Source organism: Symsagittifera roscoffensis, chromosome 2 (assembly GCF_963678635.1).
Source record: "Symsagittifera roscoffensis chromosome 2, txSymRosc1.1, whole genome shotgun sequence".
NCBI classification, from domain to species: domain Eukaryota; kingdom Metazoa; phylum Xenacoelomorpha; order Acoela; family Convolutidae; genus Symsagittifera; species Symsagittifera roscoffensis.
In genome coordinates this window covers 7,158,893-7,171,434 of record NC_087063.1, presented here as the reverse complement: position 1 = coordinate 7,171,434, position 12,542 = coordinate 7,158,893, and the positions used below count along the sequence as shown (strand labels likewise).

General features: G+C 34.2%; 2 protein-coding genes across 3 annotated transcripts in view; one reads left to right on the top strand and one right to left on the bottom strand.

The window, feature by feature from the left end:
- Positions 1-12,542, bottom strand: part of LOC134840426 (phosphatidylinositol 3-kinase catalytic subunit type 3-like) — a 513,967-nt gene that overhangs the window by 349,047 nt on the left and 152,378 nt on the right. The gene's annotated exons all lie outside the window — the stretch shown is intronic.
- The window catches only part of LOC134840765 (DNA-directed RNA polymerase III subunit RPC1-like), an 80,220-nt gene that overhangs the window by 12,280 nt on the left and 55,398 nt on the right, over positions 1-12,542 (top strand). The window lies entirely within an intron of this gene.

Sequence of the window (12,542 nt, the reverse complement as noted above, 5' to 3'; positions counted from 1 at the left end):
TTTGTAGGCTTATATGATTTCGGCCCAATTTTTGTCGGCTTATTTGCCGGGTGTTTTGAGAAAATTCTGTTCAATTAATTTTTAAATTCAATTCTATTCAATTAGTTTTCTAATTCAATTCGAAATGTGTTTAAATTTTTGTCGGCTTATTTACCGGCCTGTTTTTTTTCGAGAAAATTCTCTTCAAATAATTTATTAATTCAATTCGAAGAACGTAACACGCGTAAAGACTATTTTATACACGCTTTTAACGCGTTTTTTCTAATACACGCTAAAACTTTCAGTTCGAAAAGAAGTAACGCAAAAAATGACTCTAGTTTCAAAATAATTGAAAAAGAACTTTTTTGTAGCTTTTTTTGAATATGTTCAGAGCTTTCTGTTTTTTTTACACAGCAAGCGGCTATTAGTTTTTAAAGTGTCGATGAACGAAGGAAAAACAATTTTTTTACGTCTTGTGTTTTTTTTCGGAAAAAGTCTTAAAAGTTGTTCATGCTCTAATTTGGTTTTTCGCGGGTTGAGTTTTGATTTGTTGTAAGTTCAATTCAAATTCATTTGCAAAGGAAGGCAAATTTCGCTCTCCGATGACAAAACAGCAAAGGATGTGAAAAAACCTGAGTAACGAAAAATGTTTTCTATCTTTATATTTCCCACCGGAATAAAATTTTTTACCTATTGATCTTTTGTTTTCAAATTTGGTTAATTATATCATAAATCTGTCAATCATGCATGGTTCTTGAAATTTGAGGGCTTAATGCCATTTTTTTCATCAAAATTACTCAATCAGTCGTTTTTTGTGTTTTTAAAAGTTTTTTGGAACTTTTACAACTGTTTACAGTAATTTAAGTCAGCTTCCAAGAATGATGAGTCTATGGAGCTTGGCAATTTACTAACTGTCTAACGTGACTCGAAAATTGAAAACAGGCAATGAGAGCACGGAATAGATTTCGCTTTTTTCAGTTCCTCCTTCCTATTTTGAAGTCGAATTAGACCGTTATAAATTTGCAAAACTCTATAGACTGATTACACTAGCGAAACTTAGTAAGCGTGATGTTATACTACGACTTATTCTAAGCTAAGTCGCAAATATTGGTGCAAATTTACGGTTTGGGATAGCATGTGCTTTGACATTCGAATAGTAAGAAGTTAACACAGTTGATACATTTTCAATTCATCAAATGAACCGAAAAAAGCTATTTGTTTCAACAACATAACAATAATAAAACTTAGATTTCAGAAAATTTCTACCTCGACATATCTCGCAATTTTTTGAAATGCATAATGTATACATAATGTGGCGTTCTACTTTCTTATTTATTACATGCAAATTTAGTGTCGATGCCTTCAGTTTGTTATATTCCAAACTATTACTTGCAAAATTGTGTCTATTTGTCTTTGGTGCCACTTTTGCTGCATATCATCAGAAATTTGTTAGCATGCTTTGTTTGTGACTATTGTTTGCCGTTTGTTAAGCGTTCGTCGCCGAGAGGGCTGGGCGTGGGACTTTAATTCTCAAGGTCGCAGATTCCAACCCCATATGTAGCATGTAGCATTTTCTAATTCGAGGCTTATTTCTATCTTTTGTTATTTCACTTAATAAAGCTTTTTTTTGTCGTACTCTCGCTAGTGTTTACGAAGCGCAGCTTCGCTTCTGTGTAATTCTTGGAATCTGCTTTCGAGAAACATAAACAGCAGACAGTTGTAGGTGTTTGAAAGAACTAAAAAAAGGACTGATTTTGAACTTTCCATTTCCAGTTATAGTGGAAAACCGGCAATGAGAGCACTCATTGAAATCTGAGTTCAAAAATCAATCAAAGGGACCGTTTGTGATCCCTCGTCCTATTTTTTGGCTTGATTTTATCGTTTAAAAAATGTTTTTTTTGAGACCTCATTTTTCAAATTGCTTTCCTGGTATCCACTATAGTTCTAATGGTTGGTAAATTTCATCTTGAATTAGAGAAGCTTTCAATAAATATGCAACGAGAGCCGCGTGCTGTGCGAGCAGCATAGAATGTTCCGACCGCAATTTTTTGCGACACTGAGATAAATTTTTTTAAAAAAATCTGAGTTCAAACATTATCCAAAGGGTCTTCAAAATGACATCACACAGAGAAATATGTAAGCAGAAATATGTTAGTTTGGTTTCAAGATTTTTCTCTAACAGACATAATTAATTTTCTATATTATTAAGTTGACCTACCTGCAAAGTTCTCGGTCCAGCTTCATAAAATATTTTTCGAATAGAAGTGGTATAGCATGTTAAATCACCTCAGTTAATCAATCATGCGAATAGAAATGGGCGGCGTTAGTTTCGTGAGACCTTGTTTATCTTTGGTTTTTTAGCTTTTGTTCATGTGAATCTGACATAAGCTGAAAAAACCAAAGGTTAGCAAAAGGTCTCAAATTTTAGAGCGCCGCGTTACCAACTGAAAGAATGATAATTTTCACAGCAAACTTTATTTATGACTGTAAAAATGAACAAATATGCGTAGCACCAAGAATGTTGATTTTTTCTAAGATCGAGTTAAAGTTTCTCAGCTGGAATCGGAAACATGAGTGCGTGATGCAGTGATGCCTAAAGTGACGATAACTAAAATGGTCTGAGTTATAATAGAAATCACTAACCAGAATCGAGTTTGCTCTTTCCGCCTGCTAGGCTGATCCATATGGCGCCAAAGTCAATTGTATAACTTGCATATAAAAGTTGAAATCAGCTCGCAGGTTTATAAAATAGTAATAATTTAAAATCAATCAACTAAATCTTTTTTTTCTCATTTTCACGCCAAGCTTTTTGTGTTTTCCTCTTGAGTTTTGAAGATGCAATTTTTTTTATAATAAAGGGTTTTGAAATTATAAACCAAGTTTTCACTTTAAATAGACGGATATGACAATGAACAAAAACATTGTGATTGAAATTTGGAAAACTGATTGGAAAAAAGGGTTGTCGTTACAAGGGCAAAGCATCGAGTACAACTTGGGTGCTTTTGGCGTAGGTTGTTAATGGGTTGAATGGGCCTTGTTAGTAACTTCAATTTTCTGAAATAAGGCGTCAAATATCTCTTAAAAAGAGTGGTATTTTGCCGTTTTATTATTTTTTAAATATTTCCGAAAAATCTTGAGCGACTGAAGAAATCAAAACTCGGCTCTTTAGTTTTTTTTTCAGTTTTTCTTTTATGCAAAGTGCGCCTGTCAGATTGAATCAATTTAATTTCGTGTGTTTTTTGATCAAGCTAGAAATTAAAAGCTGACATTTGAAATAAAGAAAGTTCGATTTGGAATGCAGAAAATTAGCTTTCACTGAGTTTTAAGACACTCACTTATGTTCGTTGATTAGTGTTGTAATTAAAAATGCTTTTAAGGTTATACTTGTCTGTAATATTGATAGGTAGTTAATGCATTACTAGTTGTCTTCTTTTCTGCCTAATGCATTTGTGGGGATTTGTTGGTTTGTATGAATTTTTAAACGACTCAGACTTAGACTGACTGTTTTATGGTACTTTGTTTGCAGTGATTATAGGGGCCGGGCTTTGAACAGGCAGGAAAAATATTTTGAGCTGTTTACTTTTTAATGAAAGAACAACTGTGTTGTGATTAATAATATTAGCAAAAACGAAGGCGTGGCTTAGGTTGATGTTAAAAACGAAAATGCTATAGATTGATTATTATAACACGATGCTTTTCTTGCAGAAATCTACTTTTTTGCCCGAAGACATCCGGAAAATTACAAATAAAATTGTAACTCGGAGCTTTTTTAGTGCAATTCATGTGGTGTACCTGCTTGATCTTATTGAAAAATTTAAATAAAGAAATTCGAGTTGATTTAATAGATAGTTGAGCTGTGTTTTAAAAGAGGTATTGAAAAATTAGCTTAGATGGGCGGAGTATATTTTGCTTTTTGTCTCTGTATAGGACTTGATTTTATTATTTTTTAGTATTTTTACTGAGGCATGATCACACCCATTTATGCTTTTGATTTGGAAATTATAATTTTGTCCCCTCCTCTTTTGAAAACAATTTAGCCCCTTTTTAGTTTTCCCCTTGTAAAAACAAGCTTTTCGGGGGGCGGACCGGTCATGGGAGAAGTAAACAAATAAATAAACAAACAGGTAAACAGCGATATTATAATGCAGTGAATAAAATTGCTAAAATTTGCAGTGATGAAATATATATTTTTGTTAAGTTAAAAATGTGAGATGTTAAAAATTCGAACAATAAAGGTGACAAATATGGAAAAGAGTATGCATTAATATGTCATGAAGAAGAACAAAAGATGGTTGGTTGTTTCGAGTGTGTATTTGGCAGCCTGCTGCGGTTACACATGATGACAAGTTGTCTTTTTTTGTCACAAAACAATACAAAAACGGACGAAAAGAACACGAGAAAAATGATAACAGAAAATTTTTTTCTGAAGAAATTTTTGTGCAAAAAATTGACGAGGTCTATAAATTAAAAATGAAGTTAAACAATGACTGAATGCATAACAGGTAGACTGGTTTCAAATTTGCAGTTTGAGCTTAAGAGGTGTAATGACCGTAATCGTCTTATATGGAGAGAGAGTGAAGAATACCTGGTGTGGTTTGTTTGTTCAAGTTATGTAACTATTTGCGATTCGATTCGGGGCTGCGCCGTGCGAGCCTGAAGACAAGTTGAGTTGATATTCGAATTAACTCTGTTCTTGCTCTTTTGTCTGTCAAGCGCCTCCCCCTCTTACGCTACAGAGCTACAGTGTAAGCGATTGAATGAATTGTCATAAATTGAATTGTTTATCGCAAATGAAACTGAGTTATTGTTTAGCTCATTTATCATATAAAAATCTCCTCGCCTCTGCTGTATAATATTAGTTTTCCCAGTGACCGAAACTTCCCGCCCATTAAGACCAACCGAGCCACGCAACATTCGGGGGAGGAGCCCAAATATCTGCGGACAGTGTAGTTTTATGTATAGTCTGTGGTGGTAATGTTTATGTGGTATACTGTAATAGAGTAGTATTGAGTAAAACAAGTTGTACGTTTTAGTGGAATGAATTGAATGAATAAATGAATGCTTGACTGAGCTCTATTATTTTTTGATCATATTTCAATTTCCTAATTTTTATTCTATCCTCTCGCTCTCTTTCCCCCTCCCCTTTGTCTGTTTCTCTCTTCTGTTGAGTATTTAGTCCGCCCCCTAACAGACGAGAGGAATCTGGAGGAGCCACCCTACCCTTCCCCCTTAGTCTTAAATAACAGAATAGCCCCTCCTTTTACTCAATCATGCAACCTTGCCCAGTTCCCTCTCTTAGCGAAAAGGTATCCAAAAATGAAGAGAAACACAATAGCTGAAGAATAAAGCTAAAAACACACCCACTGACGGATAAGGATGTTGTTTGAAGGCAAGTTCACAATTTGTAATGTGTAATGTAATGTGTATCAATCTATCTGTTATATCTGTCTCACAATTCAGGTCTCAATTGCTACTTTATTACTAACTCTCTAGTTTTTCCTATCCTTCTCTTTTCTATTTTCTTTCTAACTGTGACTAGGAATCTTGATTTGGGCCCCACCCCCAGCCATGCACACCCGCCCCACCACTAGCAGTAGCGCCATCATAACCATCCGATCTACCACACCAAACTCATTTACCTCTCTCTCTCTCTCTCTCTCACTCGTTCAGCCCACTCCCTCTGTCTCGCAGCCCCGCCCTGCCCCTGCTATGGCGCCCCGGCCCCACCCCGCGTGAACGAAGTAACCCGCCCTCCCGCTGGTTCTCTTTCAAACACCCACTCCCACTCTCTCGACTAGTTACCCGCCCTCCCTTCGATCGAGAACCCAGAATCCCGCCCTGCAGCCACAAACAAGAGTGAATCCACGTGGCGTTCAGTTGCAAATCAAGCAGTTGTGTCGCCCGACCGCCTTTAATCTCCCGTCCCCCTGCCGCTGCTCTATTCCCAAGTAGGCAATGAAATGAGAATAAGTGCTTCCATTTTGCCAATTAGAATTGAAAAGTCATCATTGGTAAACTATGTCTCTACTCCAATGATCAAAGGGTGATGAGAATTTTTTAAACTCAAAATGCTAATTTTATGGCTTCGATGACAATGACCTGAATAGGGCGGGTCTTTTCTGTTTGTTATAGGGCACAAATTTCACATATCTGTTCTCTTGAAATTTACACGACAATCCTTAAATCTGAATAATTAAAAAAAAAAAAATCGAAAACTAAATAAACATGTCTGTGAGAAACAATTTTTCAGTTTAGGGCAGTAAAACAGAAAATATCCAATAAGGCAAATTTACTGTCATACTTATCTGAAGGAAGCAAAAAATTTTAATGAACCAAAAAACAAAATGTTACTTTTTCAAACAGAAATAATCACATACCGAAGCGTGATTACAAGTATCCTTTTTCGACTTATCTCAGGATATGAATTATAAATGTCAACAAAAAGCTAATATTAATATCACAATTGAAATTGAAAGTAACTTACGGCAATGCTTGTTCATTTTTCGAGATCAGCACTTGTTAGACGGTAATATTGGAGTTGATAATTTTTTAAAATTATGTTTAAGCTGGCCCAATTTTCCGAGTTTTGCATTTTTTGCTTGCTTGCTGGTGACTAAAAATGATTCAAAGTGCAACAATTTGCTCCTTGGTTATTTTATTTCTTTCATTCAATCGGTGACTGACTGGCGTTTTATTTTCCAGCCAGTCAGAATTTAACAGGGGACTCAACAAAATTGAGGAGGAGCACATTGCACTTTTATAATAGCACGTAGGACTAAATAGTCAAGGCACAAATTACATTTGAGCTAGCAGAGTACAATTTCAAATGATTATAACAAGCAGGGGGAGGCTGGTCTAAGAGAAGAAGAATCCAAGAGCAGAACGGGTCTAAAAGAGCTGACCAAAAATCAATTATGATAGATCTGTTCACGTTTTCCAGTTTCGAGTCACAAACCGTAAATGAAAATGACTGGCGGATATCGGCGTCTAGCGCAGACGTTTGCGAAGCGCACCCACTTGCATAGTAACTGTTTGAGATTTTTTATTTATTATGATTGTCATTCTGTTGATTCTTTTAACATTCTGCTCTCGCACGCGTTCTGCTCTTGGACCATTCTGCTTATTGCCCCGCCTCCCAAACAGGGGGAAGGACTCGGAGGAATGGGACTGCTGTACTAGTTAAGTTGGTTATTATGAGTTGTTTGGATAAAAGTGGGATAGGCTAGGATAGGACGGGGAGAGAGAAGTTCACTTAGAGTGCAATGGGCAGAAATGAGTGTGAACAGACTGATGGCTTCTAATGATGTCGGCGGGATCCTCGTTAGTCTTTGCTTTCAAGTGTCACTTTTATGAATGAATGACAACGACTGTTGCAAAGAATTAACTAAAAAAAATAGACTGAGGCGTAGATTAGAAACAGGTACACTTTTTGGTACTTCTTTTCTTGTTTTTTTCTCCTCTTGGGTCGTACCCTTTGTAAAAAAAGCTCAGGCAGTTTTTTGAAAAATATTTGAATGATGATTTTGGAAGATTGAGGAAATTAAAATTTTATTTCGTAAATTTTCGACGTTTTGTTGGACACATTCTCCCCGCAAAAAGCTTTTGAGGTGTATTTTTTGGCTTGTCTGCTTCTCAGCTTGAAAATTTGAAAGCTTCTGATCTTGAACAGTTAGGTAAGCTTGAACTGACTTTTTGGAGAGTACTTGAATTATGACTAGTTAGCACAAGAGCTTGGAAGTAAAATGGGGGCTGGTCCACGAATGATTGGAAAAATACGAGGAATTAGGAGGGGAGGCGGGGTCGAGAAAGAAGTGAGATAAATTGATTTTTGAGAGAATAGTAACCTAGTCATAACAGGGAAGTTTCTGTTCAACTATCTGATGTTGCAGAACTTATAAAAGCCAGTCTTCTCAAATCTGTTTGGAAGAATAGTGTCAAAAACAAGACCAGACCAATAAAAGCGATTTAAAGCATTTCGAATAAAATAATTATAGGATTTTTATAAAATAAATAAATAATTTACTTATAAATGATCATGATTTTTTTTGAGTACAGATGAGTAAAATGTGTCAATTGCGTCGTTCCTAGTAGGCGGTTTATTCTGAGTAATAGAAAAAAAAAGATTTCAAGAGAACATTGGAAATTTTAACAATTCAACTTGGCAAGTAAGTAGGACACTATTTTGAGAGTATACTGACTAATATTGACATGATTACTTTGGTTGTCAGTGTGAGAAAGATTGAATGAGTAACTAAAATGGGACTGACTTAGCTTGGCTATCTTTGTTTGTCCTTGTGCTGTTCAGGGGGAGGGATTAAATTGTTTGGGGGAGGGGATAAGAGCTATGCTAGACTACACATACAAAATATTGTGTTTCTTACTCGGACATTAGAAATAGGTAATCTATTAAATTAGTAATTTGACCCGGGAATTTATAATGTATTTGAACTTCAAAACAGAATTGAAATTCTTTCAAAAGTGATTTTTTTCCTCCGACGCGCAAAATTGACAATTTGTTCTGGATCTGGTTTTCCTCCGATTCGTAAAATCTGTGTTTGATTAAATTGCCTCAAAAATAATTTTTTTGTCGGAATTTTTGCCAATTTGAAACAAAATAGAAGTCAAACTTCGGTAATATTTATTTTGGATAGTTTTGGAATAAAGTAAAGTTTTCCGTATTCTAATGATTGTTCAGTGAAAGCATTTAAAATATTTACAACTGCTATTAAGCAAAGTTTTGAGTTAAAATGGGAGGATCCAAAGGCAAACAAGTTATAAGTACTAACTAACCAGGTAAATTACACGGCGTTGAAAAACAATTCGTTTACTGATTTACAACTTTCAAAGACCATAAAGTCATCGTTGAATTATGAGCTCGTAAAAATTTTTATGATCAAATAATCAAATGATTTATTAAATACTGATCAAATTAAAAATAATAGGATATGTTTCTTACCTGGTCTTGTTAATGAGTGGCTTAAGTCCTTTTTCCAACAGCACTGAATTTCCTCAAGTTTTTTATTTTCGATACGAATTTTTTTATTGAATTAAATTTTGTTATTGATATATCAACATTATTATTTTTTAAAATTGATGTTTTTATTGTACAGTTTCGTAATTTTTCGTTTAGTTTTTCTCTGAATAAATAAAACAGGCTGATCATAAATGCAAATGAAAAACAGAATGAAGAACAAATTTAAGACTCTATGGTTGTCAAGGTACTCTGATTGATAGATTTGATTAAACTGGCAGTAACATCACGACAATACCACAAGTCCGGCCTCCGTTCTGGTTGAATAATTAACTGCTGCCAAAATGACCATTATGAATTTCGGTGGGACGGACTTAATCTACTTTACGTGGCTTTGCTGCGAGCACAAACGAGACTAAATCTCAAACTGTAATTGACAAGAACATCATTCATGTTCAGTCGCCGTGAAAGTGGTATTATTCTTGCGATAAGTTAGAAGTAGAATAGACCATCTTAAGTACATGTTTGTAATTTTATTTTGAACCAGTGTGACTATTGGTACTAATTAATTTACGAAGAAATCTCATGATACACGATCGCACAAGAAACGCGTGCAAGACTTGAATCTCACTTTTCTTTTTTAAAGAAGGATAATAATTTTTTGTAATTGTCACCAATCACTGGTTACAAAAGTGTCATACTAATTGTAATTGTTCTCTTATGTTCATGTATTAATATCGAGTGTTTTTGTTATCATGATTGCTTTTGTCTACCGGCCGAACACTATTTCAGTTCTTTGTCTGAAACATGAATCTACGCGCAGGTTTTTCTCACTCGTTTTTGTTAGTTTCTTTTTTCATAACGTCGGTTGATTTTTTCGTCCCGGAAGGCGGAGCTATATCAAACTTCACTCAAAAGGCATCTCAGCAAAAGATGCCTTAAATCGGTCATTGCCTTCAAAACCGCAAAAATATTTGGTCTTCAAAGAAAGAAAACACGTGTTGTTTATTTGTGTCATCTATTACAAAAGATTTCAATGATGTCGCCTCAGATTCAATGAAGCTTTACATCTTTTCCAATGTGTGCTTCCGAATATTGTGTTTGCCATGAGTACGGAAGAGAGCTTCTGATTGGATGCGGTTTAATTGGCATTTTTTTGAAATTTTTCTCAGGTTTTTTTGCTTCAATCAAATACACACCAATTTTGAGTTTTTTTTATTTTCCGTGTAATTATTCTAAAAAGTGTTCAAAGATATATGTTTCTTAAATTTGCCAATCGCCCCGAAATTTGAAAATAAATAGGACCTTTATAGTTTTTCGTTCTTTTCTCAACAACAAATTGACGATCTAAAAACAGCAAGACAAAATGCCTTAAAAACCCTATAAAAGTCAGAAAAGTAGTGAAACTCAATCTTTTCGATCTCAAAAAATTCGATAACGTTTCAAAAATTATAAAACAATCCTCCTATCCTTGAAAAAATCCTAAACCCGCCCTGTTCCCAGTCAAAAATTTTGTAGACTCGCCACTGAATCTCTGTGTTTTCTTGTTAAGTAAGTGTAGGAAATTCCAGCTCAACTGAGGGTTTTAGGAAAGGCTTATGCTACCTTTCAGTTGAATGTATGTAAAAGATGAGTTATATAAGTTCAGGAAGGGAGCTCCAATAAACTCAAAATTCGGATAAATTCTGTGATTTTTTTTGGTTTATTTGTGTTCATTATCGGTTTTTGGAGTGTCTGTTATATATGTTTTATGAACAGATTTCACATCTGTGAATTTGGTTTTTTTTTCTAATTAAATAGGTAAACAGCTTCTGAATCATTCGTTTTTTTTCCGCTGAATGTGGGGGGAATTTTGTCTTCAGGTGTGTTTAATAGTCGATGAACGTAGTTCGGATTCTTAGATTAGCCGCAATGATATTTTTTTTCCGTTTTTTTTTTCAAGGAAAGACTTAAAATTTGTTCAGGCAAAAATTTTCTTTTTCGCGGTTTGACTTTTCATTTCTTTTTAAGTTCAGTTCATTTCCTTTGTTAAAAGGAAGTCAAACTCCACTATCAAACAGCGAAAGTGTAAAGGTCACGAAAAACGTGATTGATAATTTCGAAAGTGGAAGTTAATTATCGAATTTCCCAGCGAAATAAAAATTTTACCTATCAATCCAGTTCTCTCAAATTGGTTTAATTTATTACTCAAAAAAGTAATAATCATGAATTGTTCGAGAAGTTCAAATAGCTTTAAGGACATCTATTTTTTTTCTTTGAAATTCGAAAGTTGAGATTTTTTTCAATTAAATCCGTTTTTTATTTCTGTTTACTTGCGTTCATTGACTCTTTTCCAACTGCAGTGGGCTGCGTATTAGTTTCATAACTTTGTTCTGCCCATTGAATTTTTTTCCCTTGGAAAATAAGGTACTACAAATAATCCTTTGAATGGGTCAAGAGATATTTCATATTAAAGCTCTTTTTGTCGTGATTTTAGCCACACAAATTTTTTTCAACAAGTCTAATTTCGAGCAAGTTAAGGGAGGAAGTAGGTCTAATAAAAAATTAGTTCTTCTCCAGGAACGCTAATTCTCCGGGAAAGATTTTTTCAAGCTCTTCCTTGGTAATAAATTCAAAGAAATCAAAAGTCATTCCGCAAAATTATAAGAACAGTCTGCAAAAAATTTTAACTATGTTTTTTTTTTCATTGTCCGTCGTGATTCAAGAAACATTGAAAAGTTTCCAAAAAGTTTTTTCCTTATTCAATAGGCTCATAATATTGGGCTTATAAATCAAGTTAATCTGTGAAAACATACTTTTACTCCAGTGTACTTAATTTTTGAATTTCCTTTGAGCGCTTTTTTTCGGAATAAATATTTTTTTCAAACACTTTTTTTTCTCTTTTTTTTTGGTAAAACAGTTACTATCGAATATGCCTAATTTCAAGACTATCGTTGAGGTTTTTTTTAGTGCACCACTCAGAAAAAAAACATTTGAAAAAAAGAAATTGTTGTTTTGATTATTAAAGTTTTTTATGGTGATCGGAACTTTCTGTGCTACTTGCACAACAACCGGCTATCCTTGTTTAATTTTGTCAATTTGATTTAAAAAAATAGTTTTTAAATTTTGCTGAAAACTAGTGATTGACTATTTCCAGCTGAGAAGAAAAAATTATCTACTGATTTTAAGTATGCAACTCAGAGTTCTAGAGAATAAACGATCGTATGCGAGTCGTTTATTTCTGTATCTTTTTTCCAAAAGGAGGAGCTTAAAATAGAGGACATGCTAAGTGGGGCATTGACTTGAAAACTCAAATTTCATGTCTTCAGAAGCTGGAACAACATGTGTTATGTTTTGCACTATCGCTCTGAGGATGAAAAAAATGAATTTCGAAATGTCATGAGAATTTTGTTAATGAAAAATGGTTGGAAATTTAATTTCAATTGAAAATAATTTCAACTCTCATTGTTTTACCAAAGTACAGTTAGTCAATTTTGCGCAAAAATTGTTTTTTTTCTCTGATGGAAAATTTTCTTGGCATAATTTCTGTTCAATAGTGTTTCACATTTTATGATTTGCGATTATTTGAAGCCTCTGTCACGTAAAATAAGAA